General features: G+C 38.0%; 1 protein-coding gene across 1 annotated transcript in view; it reads right to left on the bottom strand.

The window, feature by feature from the left end:
• LOC119560829 (ras guanine nucleotide exchange factor V) overlaps nucleotides 1–16,904 on the bottom strand; it is a 56,163-nt gene that overhangs the window by 3,183 nt on the left and 36,076 nt on the right. The window lies entirely within an intron of this gene.

Below are 16,904 nucleotides of genomic sequence, written 5' to 3'. Positions count from 1 at the left end.
AGCCTCGTTTTTGTTGTCGAGGTAATTGTTTTGTGGCGAACTGAAATTGTTGGGTAAATAAAGAGTGATGAAAAATGAATGCCAGATGAGACATCAATACGCCAGTAAGGAGATCCGAGTGCTCAATCACTCAAGGGGTATATCCACTGTAAGTCGAAAGTGAAGCACAAAATGGGTAACTTCCACTTGGGAATCGTTGAGATTCAAGGGCCGTGGTTCATCTGCTTTTCAAGGGATCTCTGTAATTGGGTTCATGAGAAGCAAATATTTACACAATTGTATAACAAATTTATTTGTTATTTTTTCAAAGACTGATCAAGCACGACCGATTCAATGATTCATGGGCGAAAGTTATTTGGATAAATTTGTTTTTCCAACATATATCGTTAAGGGAGGGACTTCGTTACAATGATCTCTGTGGTTTCGAAATGAAAATAACAATTTAATTACCAAATAAATTTTTTGAAAATTGGATTCAAATATCGATCTAATCAGTTTGTTTATTTAAACAATCAATTTTTTTTGCTTTTTTCAATAAATTAATTTTGATACCATAAATTATTTGTTTTAATAGAATCATGATTTAAAAATCCATAGAATTTACAAGAAACCTTTTTTGGTAAGGGTATTTTTAAGGCATAAACATTTAATTGTCCCTTGCACTTTTTAGCTTAATGACTGTTGCTTTTGATTTTTTGTGTGCTTTTTACGATGGATTCGGCATTCGTCATTGTTGGGTTAATTGTGGCAATTATTTTGGCAATATAATTTGCTTGTTTGATGTCAATCTCAGCCACGCTTGCCCTTAGAGTGCAATTTTTGCACTTAGACCGTAACTAGCCCGAATTAGCATAATATTGCCCCGTGTCTGAACTTCCTAATGAAGTCACATTTTGTAATGTAATTTTAGTTACTTAATCACCTTAGAATATAAGCCCATTTAGAATACAAATTTGACGTTAAATACGATTTGGTTATATCTATGTGGGTCACAGTCGCAGTCGGAGCTAAAAAATCTTAATTACCTTCATTAAATTTGTTTGCAAAGCTTTCAATGGAGTTTATTGGTTTCATTGCTCGCCTTTTCATGCCCTTTGCTTAAGTGCTCGAACCGTGTGAATTATCTTTGGGTTTCGGTTTACAATTTTGTTCATCTTTTCAGAGGCCATTGTTCTGGTATTTTTTTCTGTTTTGCCGAAGCTGCGCTTTATGTGTATATAATTAAGCATTATCAGCTGGGAGTTGCATTCAAAATGTATTTTGGTCGGTAGCTTTTGTTTTGGTCTGGGTTTGTTTTCGCTTTGGCATTGAACTTTGCTTTGACTTTGAGGCTTTGCAGCATTCAGAAAATCATAATTAATTATAATATTATAAACATCTTCATATTGTCTGGCCCATCAACATATGACTGACTGTAGATATCTGCTAGTGTGTGAAAAAATTGCTTGCCATTTTTCACATCATTTACAGTTGACGGGGAATTTTTCGTTGTGTTTTTGTTTTCGAGGTATTTTATCTATTTTTCGGTATTTGTAGCAATGTCAGGGGAAAGTACAAAGGGCAGCAACTGAATTTTTGCAGTGGGAATGGTTTCAAATGTTAGTTAAAGTTGCCAGCGCCGTAATTAAAGTGATAATGAATATTTTATGCATTTTTAGGCTGATATTTTCGCTGCTAAAACGTCAGATATTTGTGAACACGGGTATCATGATGTACAGAGATATATAAGATGATATATAAGGTATATAAAGAATGCAAGCTTATCTTATCTTCAATTTCAATTTCACTTAGATAATTTATCCATTTCTATGCAGATAAAGATCTGTTGTCTATTTTTTCCACAATAATGCATTCTTCTAGAGATCTCGGAGCCCCTCAGCACTTGTCCAATCCCATAACTTAGTTCCCATGCAACTCCCACTCTTCCCCGCTATTAAAACGCATCCAAATTGGCTTAAAGAGTTGCTAATTTTGACCCAATTCTCAGCGCCTGTCGTTTCGGAGGGGAAGTGGGGTAGGAAGCTGCTTGATGGGGATCAGACCGGTTAACATAATAAATCATAGCTGATTTCGGCTTGCCCAAGATGTTTGTTTGCTTCCCCATTTAATTTTTATTTATGCAGCCAAGTTGACTCTGTTCAAGTTCAGCGAGCGCATAAATTTAAAACCAATCGAAAGGGAAGCAAAAGGGGATTTATATTTGGGCAAAATAAGTTGAGTGATTTTCGGCTGTGGCAATTTAATCGTCAGATCAATAAAATTGATACCAGATTGGCAGTTAATTTGATGTGGCAATCTTCAAGCCACATTGCATCCGCACACATATTTCAATTTCGATGTCACGAAGTTGTCAAACTTTTGACAAATGACTAAACAAGTTTCGCTGGCCAAGTACTGAAAAGTTAGCCAACAAAACGCGGCGGCGATGCTAAACATTAGGCAAATGCCTGGCATTATAATTTGTCAAATGCTCTCGACATAAATCCATCAAACTGAATCAATAGAAGAGCAAAAACCAGTCAAATTGCATAATAAATCCAAATAAAAAGCCAGGCTTAGCCATAAATAAGGCAAGAGTTTGAAAAGAGAGGGGAAACACAGGTGTGCCAATGGAGAGGGGAAGTTGGAGGATAGAATAAAGCCTAATAGAGTTCGTAGATATTGTTTGGTAGGTACACAAAAATTAAATCTATATAGAATTATTACTTATCTTACATAGGGACCCGTAGTTTATATCCATTTTTATATAAACCCAGGTATAATTCAATTTTATAGAATACAGAATATTCGCACAACTTAACATAGGTTACAGATTGTAATATCGAAATTACAAAAAGCTTCAAGATAAAAGAGTCCTAAGCAAAAAGCTATACTATCGATAGTACCATAAATTCCTCACTAGCTCTAGAGCATAGATATGGCATAGAAAGAGCTGGGGAACTGAGGCAGCTGCCGGCTGTCTTCTAACATAATTACATATTTTTACTGTTGCAGTTGCATCTTCTTTATGCGGCCTGTCTGGGACTTCCCCCTGCCACCTGCTCTCTGCTTGTGTGGCATGTTAAGCAGCTGCCCAGAAAGTGGCAAAAAGAAAATATATAATAACGAAAGAAACGAAAACAAAAGAAGCGCCGCACATGCGCAGTTTCACATCCGCATGGCTTTCCTCCCCCTTTCTCGCCGCCCCTCGTCCAGGGCCCAACAATTGCTTTATTTTGAGGCAAATGAAAAGCAATTTTTATGCCACAATTATCCGCGAGTGCCGAAGAGGAAGAAGAACGCGAAGTGAGGCAAGTGCCAGCCGCCAGTTCGTTGCCTGAGTCTTTTGTTTAGCATACGTCACAAAAATGTTCTAGAAAAGCCGGAGGATAGCGATTGGCTGGTATGGAAAGTGTCGCAAGTTGCGCAGATTTCAGGGAAAAAGTGCTGGAGGCACAGGTGGTTTATAAGTGAAGCAATTGCGGTTTAACAGCCACTGGACTGCTAGATAGATTAGCCGATGTAAATGAATAATAATTCTTGTAGCGTTGGTTTTCCTACATTATTACTTGGAAATTCCACTAATAAGTAGCTATAGGTATTCTTTATTTTGGATGGTTATCACAGATTTTATAAAGAACCTCGGATTGCATTGTCCAATATTGGGAAAAATTAGGGATAACAAAAAGGGAAAAATTTCTAAATTGATTATTAACAACCTACGTTAATAAAATTATAATAATCATCTCTTTTTAAGATTTAAGCTTTAAAACACAAAATGACAATCATACAGAAAAGCGGGATTTAAATGCGCCACCTACCGGCGGTAGACAGATTTAAGCGTTATGGGCGTTAGAGTGGGCGTGGCAAATTTTTTTATTTATTTTTTTATCAATCTATAGGTATTTACGAGACCAATACATTTCAGTTAAAATTTTTTATCTATCATGAAAATTGTGGGAGCCACGGGCTGGGGCGGTTTGTGGGCGTTAGAGTGGGTGTGGCATATTTGCGTAACAAACGTTCCATGCGTACAAGGCTACAGAATCTAAATCTGAGATTCCAATTCTCTATCTTTGATAGTTTCCGAGATATCTACGTTCATATTTACGATTTTTTGAAGTTTGTGGCCGTTAAAGTGGGTCAATCGATAGGTATTGATAATAACAATACATTTTAGTTAACATTTTTATTCTAGCATCAAGACTGTAGGAGCCGCAGTTTTGGGCGGCTTGTGGGCGTTAGAGTTGGCGTGGCACTCTGCTGAAACAAACTTGCGCTGCGCAGGAATCTCAGGAATCTGCATGCCTAATCCCAGTATTGTAGCTCTTATAGTTTCCGAGATCTCAGCGTTCATCCGGACAGACGGACAGACGGACGGACATGGCTAGATCGACTCGGCTATTCATCCTGATCAAGAATATATATACTTTACGGGGTCGGAAACGCTTCCTTCTGCCTGTTACATACTTTCCGACGAATGTAGTATACCCTTTTACTCTACGAGTAACGGGTATAAAAATATAAAACCTCAAAACAAATATAACAATAATAGATTTTTATTTTAAGTATCAGATAATCGAAAAAATTTCACTTTGTGTTCACTCATTCCGAAATTAACGTGTTACAGTCTCCTTAGGCAAATTTCGCCTCGTTTCAATTTTGCTTTAGCCTGCCTTTTTGGTAATATAATTTATTTGGCATACTTCAGCCGACTTGTTATTAGCACTGACTGGTTCTAACAGCCCGCTGGCTGTTGTTCTGCCGCTTGGGCATAAGTAATGTCTATATAAAAATATATATCGCATCATTTGGCTCGACTCTTGACATTTTCAACCGATTAGCGCAGCGAGTCGCATCGAATCGAAACACGTTTTGATCGCTTCTCAAAATATTCTAATATTCAGCATGGGCGTTCTCCCTTTTTTGCGAAAAACGATCACTTGGGGCGCCGCTAAATGTCAAGGTTGCATGTGCCACAAAACTTTCATGCTGGCTCGTCAAATATCCATTTGCGATTTCGCAACTTTGTATGTAAGCGGCGAGAATTTCCAATTACAGTGGCCCAAGGAATAGAAGATGGGCAGCATAAGGCCCAAATGGATCATTGTTTGGCCAGTCATCGCCCCGAAGAAGCAAAGACGGAGAAGAATCCCGGAGGGCCGGAGATGCCCAAAGTGAGGCAAATCTTTCACACGTTCAAAGCTCTTTCGAGTGGGGTTCGAGTAAGCCCCACCTGCCTCGTCTATTGTGCGTCTCTCCGCCCCGGCCATTGAAATTGTTTATTGAAATCGATGATGAATGATTGAAAGTAACTATTAGTTGCCAGCAGTTGCCGCAGTTGCGCCGCTGCTGTTGTTATTATTGAATTTGCTGTCGGAAGCAATTTACAAATTGTTTTGCCAGACAGCAGTTTCTGTTCGACTTTTTTTCCACTTTTTTCGAATTGTATTGCTGGATGGCTAACATTTCTTCTAGATTTTTACTTTGCTTTTGCTTTTTAAGTGTTATACAAACCATAGAAATGCTTAAAAGTAAAATTCTACGATTTCGATTTCGAGTTCGTTGCCCAAGTCCTTTGTTTACAACATGATTTTGTACATTGGTACAAAGCGAAAAGAGGAAAGGAGAGCAGAGTACATTTGTTTAAAATTGTTTTTTATTCTTCTACTTATATCTAGAAACTTAAATTATAATTAAGTTTAAATTTATTTTTGAAATTATGTGTGTTAAATTATTAAACAAAATTTGGCTAGACTTCATTAATAGGAAAAGTTGAGGAGGAAATATGTACGCAAAAAGTATAGTAAGTAAATGAACAATAATCAACAAGTAGCCAGAGAAAGCTACAAAATCAAGCTCAATCATAATACATTTAAAAATATTAAGAGTCCAGCCGTTCGAAGGCGTTGTTTGTGTAAAGTGATAAGTGAGTGATTAGCACTAGCAAATTAATTAAATGTTGGTAGTGCTGCGGAATTGAAGCGTGGACAGCGTCTAATCTCGTTTTACACTCCAATTGCTCTGCCGCAGAAATGAACTCACTCAAACTCCTCTTTTCACTCTCTTTGCCACTCAACAAATAAGTTGATCGAACCTTGAAAAATAAGCACTTAAACCATTGTGATTGCCCATCAAATTGTGAATCAAAGAATAGTCTGGCGAGCAAAACAAAAACCCAGAAAACGCCTAAAAACCTTAAGGTTAGAGTTACAGAAGACCAAGAGAAGAGCAAAATAACTACCTCTACAACATGAAGGGGCAGCGATCAAAGCGCAATAAAAAGAAAATACAAAAAGGCGCGCAAAAATTCAAAGAGCAACGGCTGTAAGCAAGGGAGAACAGTTAGTTTGTACACTTTTACAAAAAATTATTTGTCTATATTATACAACATCCCTATGTGCAAATATCTAAAATACTTGTTAACAATATAACATTTGTATTAAGCATTTATCATTAGTTTTGGTGACCTGTATAGTCATGATGGAACTTTTAAATAAATAAATATATTTATATTTATACTCGGCCAAAATACTGTGCTTTTGATTATATTTAAATGTGTATCATATTATTGAACTAAGTTTCTCATGAGTAATCTTGAAGTGAAATTGAATACTTATTCATTAAATAGGTGTAGCAAAGTATTTTATCTAAAATGTTATTTAGAATAAATAAATATAAATGTTTGATCATAATATACTCATAAAAGTTATTTTTCTTACCTGAAATAGGTTTTATCAGAAAATATGAAAACGCTTTTTTGAAACATTAATTTATTCAATAGTTTCTACTCGAAATATTTTCCCCTGTGTAAGTGTACGCTTTAAGCTAAGGGCACCCAGCAACCAGCGGACGTCAAAGTCGGAGCCAGCAACGTGGCTCTTTTATGAAGTAATTAAAGCGCATGAATTGGCCAATTGTCCAAAAGTCGGGATCCGAGGCGTCGTACAGCAGGTTGATGTGAATTAATTACTGACCCCAAAGCGCTGGCAATTTTCCAGGTGCTAGATGCCGTTAAAAGGCTTCGCCGGCGAAAGAGTCTTGGCCTCGGCTTCATATAGCCGCAGCTCGAGCTTGGGCAGTTGGCTACTGTTCAGTGCCTGGAGATGCATAGATAAGCGACCCAAGATGGAGCAGGATTTTTTGCGGCGTAAAAGTTGATTAGGTAAGCGACGGGCGAGTGGAAAGAGCCATCCAGGCTGTTATGAACGGTTCTTTTGGGGCATAGATTAACCCAAATTAGAGATAAGTGCGACAGAAGCCTTTAAAAGCAGATTACAGATAGCTAATGGAGAGGTCATCAGCGAGATGCGAATAATTTGATGCTAAAGTGCACCGAAATATTTATTTGTAATGGAGTTTTACAGCTCGATAATAAATATTTAAAGCCTTTATAAATCTTAAATATTGGTAGGTTTCAATTTTTTGACATAGTAATATCAGGTTGTTAACCTTATAATTGTAAGTAATTACACACATCCGTATTTTACGTAGGCGCTTGTAAGCTACAATTAATTTTATCTGTTTATAGTTAGTGGAATTTTGTAAATTAACTATATCCAAAAATCATATATCTATAATCTCTGTTGGCTAAAGCTTAACAACTTAAAATTTCAAAAGAAATAACCTTATGATCTAAAAACCCAGTGAAACACCTAAAGATTTCAACATGACAGTCTTCAAGGTGGAAAAAAATCCAGGTTGAAGCATCTAAGCCAAGGCCTTTCTGCAGCACTTCATTTCCAGAGCAGTTATAAAAAGCCTTTCCTGTGGCAATGATTGACCAACATGAAGTAGTTAAAAATACTTTTCTTTATGTCAGTTAACTGCTATCAAAAAGCATCGAAGAGTGCATCAAAACAACTTCCGCAAGTGGTTAACACCTTTCAAAATCAAGACTCACACCCCAAAATATAAAAAAAACCCGTACAGTCAAAGCCATTTTGTGTTGCAGTCGAGTTGATCGCACCATTCTCAAGTGTTTCCAGTTTTGCACTGAATATCTGGATATCTGAACAGTTGCATCTCGAACGTCAAACGTAAGCGGAAGAAGTAAAAGTTTTTAAAGTACTTTGTTCATAATTATAAGTATACTCGTACAAAGGAAGGAAAAAGAAAAATAAGAAATAAAAATGAGACAGTGAAATTGAAAGTACAACAAAAGTGCTGACCAAAAGCATTCAATCATTTGGATATAGATATAGTTTTACGAGCAGGCGGAAGTCGAAACATAAGGAAGCTCCCCTGGTTGTCTAATGAAAATTCATGACGAAAAATCAAAACTCCATAAAAATCAATTAACATTTATGCCCGATGACAGTTTTTGATTTGTTTATGAGCCAAGCTAATTCCCCTTTCCCATTTCTCAGATATTTTCTGTATTTCCATGACTGTTTGGCTTGCAGTTTTGCGTGGGTGTGTGTTTTTATTGGCCACTTGGCATTTTATAAGCAATTATAAAGCTTTTTAATGTCGACTCTATTGCGATCAGCAATGTGAAAGGTGTCAGTCGGCAGCGCAAGGTTCTCATCCGGAGTTATGAACAATTAAGGCAAGAATTTATGTTTGCCTGCTGTGGCAATGGTTAATATTTGCATCACGTCGCTATATCAAAACAATCAGCAAGGCTATGAATTATTTATATCTAATTCAGGCACTCAGATGCATCATCAAATGACCTAACCCCTGCTGTGGAATTGGATATTTCAGAGGGTGCAGATGTGCCAATACTAATATCAATCTTTAAAATTGATTTTAAGAATAATTAAATACTCAATGGTAATGTTCTGATTTATTCATCTTATATCTTATTGCTTATTTTAAAAGAAATTTGTTATTTAATATATCGTGATTGTAATTAGTTTAATAAGTCCGCACAGGCTTTAATTATATTGCTCCTTCGCTATTTACTCATATAGACAGATATATCCCCCGCTGCCAATTATAATTTATAAACTTTTGTTTGCATTTCCCAACGGCGGCAACGCCTTTATTTATTAACTCCCGTCTCTTTTGGCTTCTTTTTCGACCGAAGCGAACTAGATCCCGGCTGCAGCACAAGCCAAATCACGACACTATCAATTAGAGACACCCAACAAGACAATTGTTTAAATGTTTCACAAAGAAATAGCAAAACTAACTCTGTCCCGCCGCTTGTAACTCGTTAGCGGGGCGTGTCCCTCTCGTTTATCATTTCAAGTTGGAGTTTCGCAATGAGAAAACAAAAAAAATAGTTTTGTTTTTGTGCCTTGTGAGCGTGTATTACAAGCAGAAATACTAACCGAAATTGTTCCAATTTGTTTGGGAACTTTTGTCGAAACTTTTAATTATGCAAGTGGACAGCACCCACAAAAGCGTTTCTCCATGCAGATGGATAATTTGCATGAAATTAGCTCCGACGGGGAGTCATAAAAGTGTGCCCCACTTGGAGGGTTAGTTGGCAACTTTTATGGGGCTTCCCAGGCGATAAGGGAAATATTGTTTGTCACACTGACTCAGTTCTGCTGCCCACTTGACCAACAGAGGTCCCGGAGAAAAGGCTATGAAAACAAACTGCAAATGGGATGGGAGAGACCCAGACTGTGACCAGTGTGTTGGGATGCCCTCAAAACATTGCTGCAGAGGCAGTCAAGTGCACCTGCCTACCCTTGGTTCCTCCCTCTCTACACAGAAAAAAAAACTTGTAATAATTTAGTTGTTTAAAAATGTCCAAAATTGTATAGAATTTTCATTATCTTTTAAACTGGTTTTTTAACCATACATTATTTTTAATCAAACTCCAATGACCCCTACCCTTAGGTATGCTTATTAAAATTCCATTTGTTACCCATAGTTGGCATTCGGCATTTTCCAATCGCTTTTTCAATATTCTAAAAAGTGTACTTAAATAAAGTGTTAAAAATTAAGCACACAATATGGCAATTTAGCTTTTTATTTCTATATTTTATATTTAATAATTAATAATTAATATGTATAATTTCGGAGGTATTTATGGAGGGTATTTTCATTATTTTACTTGTTATTTGTAGGACTATTTCCCATAAAACCCCTTATAAAGACAGCTTGATGGGACTTCCCTTGACTTTTCTTCGAGCGTAGCTTGTAGATTGCACACATAGGTGCCTAGGTGCAACCTGTGGCACAAACGGCGACGCCACAGAGGAGACACAATGCCACTTGCCGTTGGTTGGCTTCCTGCTCAGAAAGTCCAAACATGTCATGGACCGACTCCGAGTCTCCGATTCTCCGACTGACTGCCTTTCCCAAAGACACTTTGCGGTTTTAGCTCTGCGTAAAGACGGAAAGTGTTTTTTTCTTGCTCCTCACCTTCTTCCTACCAAGCGCCTGTTGCAAAAACATGTCAGGGCGACACTTTGACCAAGTTGCAGGTTTCTTTTTTTGTTTTTATATAGACAACAACTTGCAACTCGTCGTCGACGGCAGCAATAACAACAAATACGGCGGCAGGCGGAGCAGCAACAACTCAATGCCAAAAGTGCAATGAAGAGTAAAGTCAGGGTTAGCCAGGTACAGACAGACTTTGCATAGTTGTCAATGTGCTGCGCGGGTCTTCGCTGGGAAGCTCCAAAAAAACATCCAAGCCCAGTCGGGCTAAAAGAGTTGGCCAAACATAAATAACCACCAATTGGAGGTGTGGAAACCCCACAATAAAGAAGTTAAGCTTATAGTTGGCTTGGACAATATTTGCACGCTTTATAGCCTTGTTCCACTTGCACATTCGTGTTTATGCATATTTCATCTAATAATTCAGACAGATTGCCGGAAAGTTTCCTTTGATCCTATAGAATTCTTTATAATAATTACCTATATATTTTAAAAGGATACGACCTTTCTGGTTTTTTTTAATGATATAGTTAAATATCTAGATATTTCGTTTTGAAAATGTTCTGTTTATCATAAACTTTGCTTGAGCTTGTACCGAAAAATTCTGATAGGGATTAGTATTTAAGCTTTCAAAATTGCTTCTAAAAATAAAACTGTATATTACATTTTGAAATTGAAAAATTACTATAAACTGATTTCTTCTGAGTTGGGAAAATTTTTGTTAAATGCTAAGCTTGATCTGTAATTTATAAATATGTAAACATTTTAAGGAAATGATTTGAACACCTCAAGTGAAATTAAATAATTCAATAGATAAAGATTCAATTTTAAAGGCCATTGAATCACCCCTGATGCTGACTCATTTTTACACACTATTGGCTGATGTGATTCAATTTGAAAGCCCACATTTGTTTTGTTGCTCACCTTTTTTGCAATTTATTTAAAAAATGTCAGACTGCAAGGCGACGAATTTGGTTTGAGAATGGAGATTTAATATAGCAAGGTGAGTGCAAAATAAAATTTATGTACATTTCAATGTGGCGATTTACAATAAGTAAAAAATAAATCCTCTATGATATCATATAATTTAAAAACGCTTTTTATAGAAAGTATTTTTATCAAAAACATAAACATTTAAATTGAAAAATAAAACACTAAGAGGATCGTTTAAATAAATGTATGCCTATGCTGCCGTCCATCTGCAAACCCTTTCATTAAGGCGAAACCACATTTGCATATCTTATAAAGTCAATCAAAGAGCCATAAGAGAGAAATGTGTGCCACAAGTCGAATCGAAGATTCTGGGGCCAGAACTTGTGGCGTGACTATTAGGCAATCTAAATACACATTCGGATATTCGCATAGATCACCCATCATTACCCACACGCAACGCCTCTAAAACTGTAAATGTTACTTGCTTAAAGACCCAGCAAACAGCCAGCAAGAAATAAACAAAAATAATTACAAACAAACAAAACGGTGGCCGCTTGCCGGTTGCCAACTGTGATGGCAGTGGAAAAGCGGGTCAAAAAGCAGTTGCAAATGTTAAAGTGATTAGCACAAAGCTGCCAGGCCCGCGGGGCGAGGGCCAAGCGGGGCAATTAGCCAAACAAACCGAGGCTCAATCGCAGAGCTGCCAAAAAAGATGAACATCATCAGTGCGAATGGATGAGAATGAGACGGTGGATTGGATAGTTGGATGCCTGGATTGGCCAGATGAATGCTTTCTAGGCTAATAGCGCACGAAAGCCGAGGGCCTGCAAGCTGAAAAGCCACCTGATTCTGCTGAAAAGGTTTATGCAAATCACCTGGGCCATCTGCCATGCCGCGCCAGCTGATGATTTGACAAATTCCGATTGGACCCAATAAAATAGTAATAGAAAAAATTACAACTTATTCCCCCGGTAGCTGACCATGACAATGCGATGCCATCGAAATGGGAAAAACGGCAGAGAAAAGACCCCGGCCGGCAGAAAAAGCATCACGAATGGAGCGGAAATTCCAGGGAAAAGCTGAAAACTAAATCTTTTGATCCAGCCCAACCCCTTCCCGGCTAAATCAAGTCTAATCGAATGAGCCAAATCTATTGTTGCCAGCAAAAAACAAGCAGCAAAATGTTTTTTTCTTCTTTTCTTTTTTTTGGTATTCGAAGGCAGCCTTTAATGGTTAAGCAGTTTCGGTTTCCTGTAAAAAATTTGTACAAGAGAAATATTTTGTTGTTAAGCAAAAATAGATCTGGCCAACCAGCCGCACGGCCAATGCCAAAAGGAATGTAAAGTGAGAGGGGGCTGAAACCGTAGCTGGACATGAACCTGAATCCGAGCTCCAACTTTAACTTCAGCTCCAAGTCGAACCCGAATCCGAACCGTTAAAAGCGTAACAACAAGTGCTGGCCACAATTTATTGGCCAAGCGTGTTGAAAAGCCAAAGCACAAGCCACGGTTTCAGTCGCAGACGAGACGACAACATCGTCAATGAGCCCCCTCCTCCAGAGCCCCCTCCTCCAGAGCCTCCTCCGCCCCTGTCTTTCTCTTTCTCCAATGGCCAATGAATGGAATTTCGCTGCATCGCCGCTGAACTTTGCTAACCTTTCCAGCTAGCCAGGAAGCCAATTGCCCATTTCACCGGGGTACCCTAACTTCTGGAAGTTCTAGTCAAGCGGGGATTGTTAATTTAATATTATCGCTAAAATGTATTCATGGAAAATATAGATTGCTTAGGGATTTGGTTCAATACTTTACACATTCAGACTTATGTATCATATAAAACATGTAGGGCAAATCATTAACTTTAGAAACTACGAAAACTTCATTTCAATATATTATTGTTTACTTTGGGAAATAATAAGACCATAAAAATACGAGATTTTAAATACTAGATTATATAATTTTATTTTTAAAATCATATATTTAGTTATCTTTGAATTTTGAAATAATATAATAAGGGTATCAAATATTGAAAAATGAACCCTTATTTATTAAAAGGGGAAGGCAAAAATAATGATTTTACTCCCTTAAACCTTTTTAAAGGATATCTAGAATTCTTTATTGGGATAAATTCTATCCCAGATAGCATTTTTTTTGCCTTACTTGCTATCAACATTAACATTTATCAACTGCTACAGTTTTTCGCCAGCCCCTCCTTAATTCCCCTCTGCTCGTCAACCATTTTACTTGGGCGCAAACTTGTGCTAATGATAATGATGATACTGGACACGGAATGGAGAGGGCAGAGGGATGCTCTCTCTCCTGGAAGTTGTTTACCAAGTTGCCAAATGGCCAATTCGCTTAGCTAATTCATATTGGCAGGCCGTTTGTCTTTATCGCCGCCTGCCATCGCAGACGGAAATTTATTGATAGCCAGTGAAAGGCTTGGGAAAACTTAACTAGAGTTGAGCCAAAGTGAGTCCAAGCCTGCAATTGAAGCATTATAATTCACTTCATTAATAATTTATTCTGACCCACATTCCCCGCAAAATCAAGCCAGCCAGATCAAGCCGCAAAATAAAAGTTAAATTAGCTTTTTCTCAGGAATGTTTTGAGGTTTTAAGCGTACCCTTTACTTGGTTAGGTATTTTTACGTATTTATAAAAATTAAAAGAACTTAAGCTATATTATTTTTGGACTCAATCAATTTCTTTCATATACTTATAGTTTTTGATATATCTTTCGCTGATATAAATTCGTAAGAAATGTTTTATAAAGTATTCACAAATTATAAAAATTAAGTATGGGCCTGTGAAAAATTGGAAACATTTAACCCATTTTATTTAGTCAAAATCTCCCAGGGCATTGGTTAGTCGAGCGATCTTAGTTCTCCTACGTTTCTGTGGTTTTTGCAATAATTAAAGCTCATCTTCGGAAACCGTTTTGTGACTAATTTAACCAATAATGAAGCGTGTTCTGTGGTGATTAGAAGTTGCCCAAAAAACAAAATATCTGTAAAAACAGGTGGGGGAAGGCGGCCGATGGAAAGCGGGCCACAAATTTAACGCTCATTACGCGCACGGCTTGACGTGACCATCGGCGGTGACGCGAGATTCGTGGGCAGCAGTTTCTATTTGGGTTCTGTTTTTGGAAGCCCCTGGCTGCCTCACCTGCCCCGAAAACGAGGGAAATTGAGATCCATTTTATGAGTGGAAACTCAACAATGTTTTGGCTATTAGTTAGAATGTTTCTAATATACCTGCTGTACCTCCGAGTATGTGTGTGGCTGCTGCGGGGGAAGCTCAACAAATTGAGGCTACTGTTGCACACGACGCCGCCATCGAGGGAACTTTGCCACTTCACTCCAAAGAACGATCTGTCCGCGGTTCAGTGGAGTTCTTGGCTCTTACCATTTTCCTATTTTTTCTATTTTGGGGGCCCTAATGAGGCCCGGCTATTGAGTTATGATCGTACAATTTGCCGGAGATACTTAAGATACTTTGCGGACCACCCGGGCTAAGACATTTGCCACTCATCAGGCCGCCCAACTGTAAATCTCCGTGGGGAATGCGGCGGAGGAGTGCTCTTCGGCAGCGTTCTTGTCAAGGCGGTGGATTGGAAAATTGCCGGGCCAGAGGTGGGGGCCATTTGGCTTTTCCCGGGGACTCCAGAACTCTTTTGTTCTCATTAAGGTCTTGGCTAGGATTGGAGGTTGTACTTGAACTTAAATGTTTGTCGAAACTGGGAGATTCTGGAAGAACAATTTTATCCTTTGATGGCTAACAGCTAGCTAAAAATATTTTATTCCAATTATAATACCATTGCTAACATTTTCTTATATTATTGTGCACTTTACTTTAATATTATTTAATCTTGAAAAGGTGGAAGGTTTTCTTATCTCGAAGGCTTGCATTTAGAGTTATAAAATAAAATGATGTTCAATACCTCACGAACAAGCTATCAAACTAGAAAATATGTAGACTAATCTTTTGAAATAATATACATATATTCCAAAGTATTTTCTATTAACATATATTTTAAACAAGAAAATAAAATTTGTTAGTTCTAACTACAGATCAGAATAGTTTGTTCGACCCTCTGTCTAAGGAACCCCCGATAGTCAGCCTTACTTTATTTGGTTGCACTACCCACTCCACATGCTCACACACAGCTGACACACTTTACATTGATTTACCTTCGTTGAGAGCCTAGAGAAATGCCTTCGAGAGGTTTCCACGAAAACGGACTGGGCTTCGTTTGGGCCACGTTCACTTTGGCCCGAAGCGTGCCACTTGCTGGGGGCACATGGGCTGCACGAATTTCGGCGACTGTAACAGTTGCAACCTGCAACTGAAGCGAACGGGAACGCCCCATTGTCCATCGATTGTTGTAAAAAATAAGAAAAAATAAAACCTACGACAAAAAAAGTGACTCACGCGCTTTTGTGCCTATGCTTTTGGCAAAGCCACCTGTTATTCTGCACAGGGGAAAATATTCTTGAATTGAAATACTATGAATTGGAACTGTAAAATACAAGTTCATATGAAAATAACCAAATTAAATTCAATTTTTTCGGTGTGCACGGCAGCACTGTCAGCTAACTGCAGCAGTTGCAACTGAATATATGTGTCACACATCGAGTGCCGTTGCCTGGGGAGTTTTCATCCACCTCTCGAATTGCCCAACGCACCGAATGTGGAGCAAGCGACACAAAAACATATTTAGTGGCTCCGCCTAATCTTTTCTGGCCACGAATCTGGCCGCCGTGTCTATATAACTATATGTACATACAGATATATGGATGTCTGTGGGGTCTTTATGCAAAATGTCTGACACTAGAGCTGCACTTGTCTTCATGTGTGAGCCAATAGGCATAAATTTGGCTTAGTCCAGGGGAAGGAGAAGTGACGATTTGAGGTGCGTTTATAATGTCTTGCCAGCGGGAACAGTGGTATATTATTAACCATATGAACTTACGTTAAATTGTGTTATTTTAAAAGTTAATGACGGGACAAATTTTTCGTAAACTTAAATTGTTTTAAAATATATAACACTCTAGTTGTTGTATGTTTTTAAATACTCGTGTAGACAAAATATATATTTTTGAAGCCCACTTCTGATATAGACAATATATATACAACATGTTATAAAACATTTTAGGGTGATATAAATATATCGGAGTATTGTAAGAATTATAAAGAAATAAATTGTCTTTTATAGGTATTTTTTTAAAACTATTTTTTTAAACTTGCGGAATTTGACCCACTGTATTCGGTCAGCCGAAGTTGCGTGTGTTGTTGTTGACTTTGTGTTGCGTGTTGCAAAATCTTTTGGGCAAATGAGTCAGTCGCCAGTCGGTTTTGTTTGCCTTGCTGTTTTCCCCGGCCACATTACCGATCGCCCCATCGTTCCCTCTTCGCAGATCGGCGCCTTCTTTTGCATAAGTGGCGCATGCGCAATATTGACAGCTAATTGTACACAGATGGCATCAAATTTGCTCATGCAAGCGGATCTCTCTCCTCCTCACCTTCTATTTTCTGTCATTTTGCATGGGGAAAAACTCACACGCACCGAGGAATTGCAAATTAGAATTGCCCGGCAGGAGAAAGAGATGGATGCAAGCGTAACAAGATTTCCATGTTGGAAGGCTTTTAT

Source organism: Drosophila subpulchrella, unplaced genomic scaffold, assembly GCF_014743375.2.
Source record: "Drosophila subpulchrella strain 33 F10 #4 breed RU33 unplaced genomic scaffold, RU_Dsub_v1.1 Primary Assembly Seq354, whole genome shotgun sequence".
NCBI classification, from domain to species: domain Eukaryota; kingdom Metazoa; phylum Arthropoda; class Insecta; order Diptera; family Drosophilidae; genus Drosophila; species Drosophila subpulchrella.
Note: the sequence above shows the minus strand (reverse complement) of the source record. Positions and strands in the feature narration are given on the sequence as shown.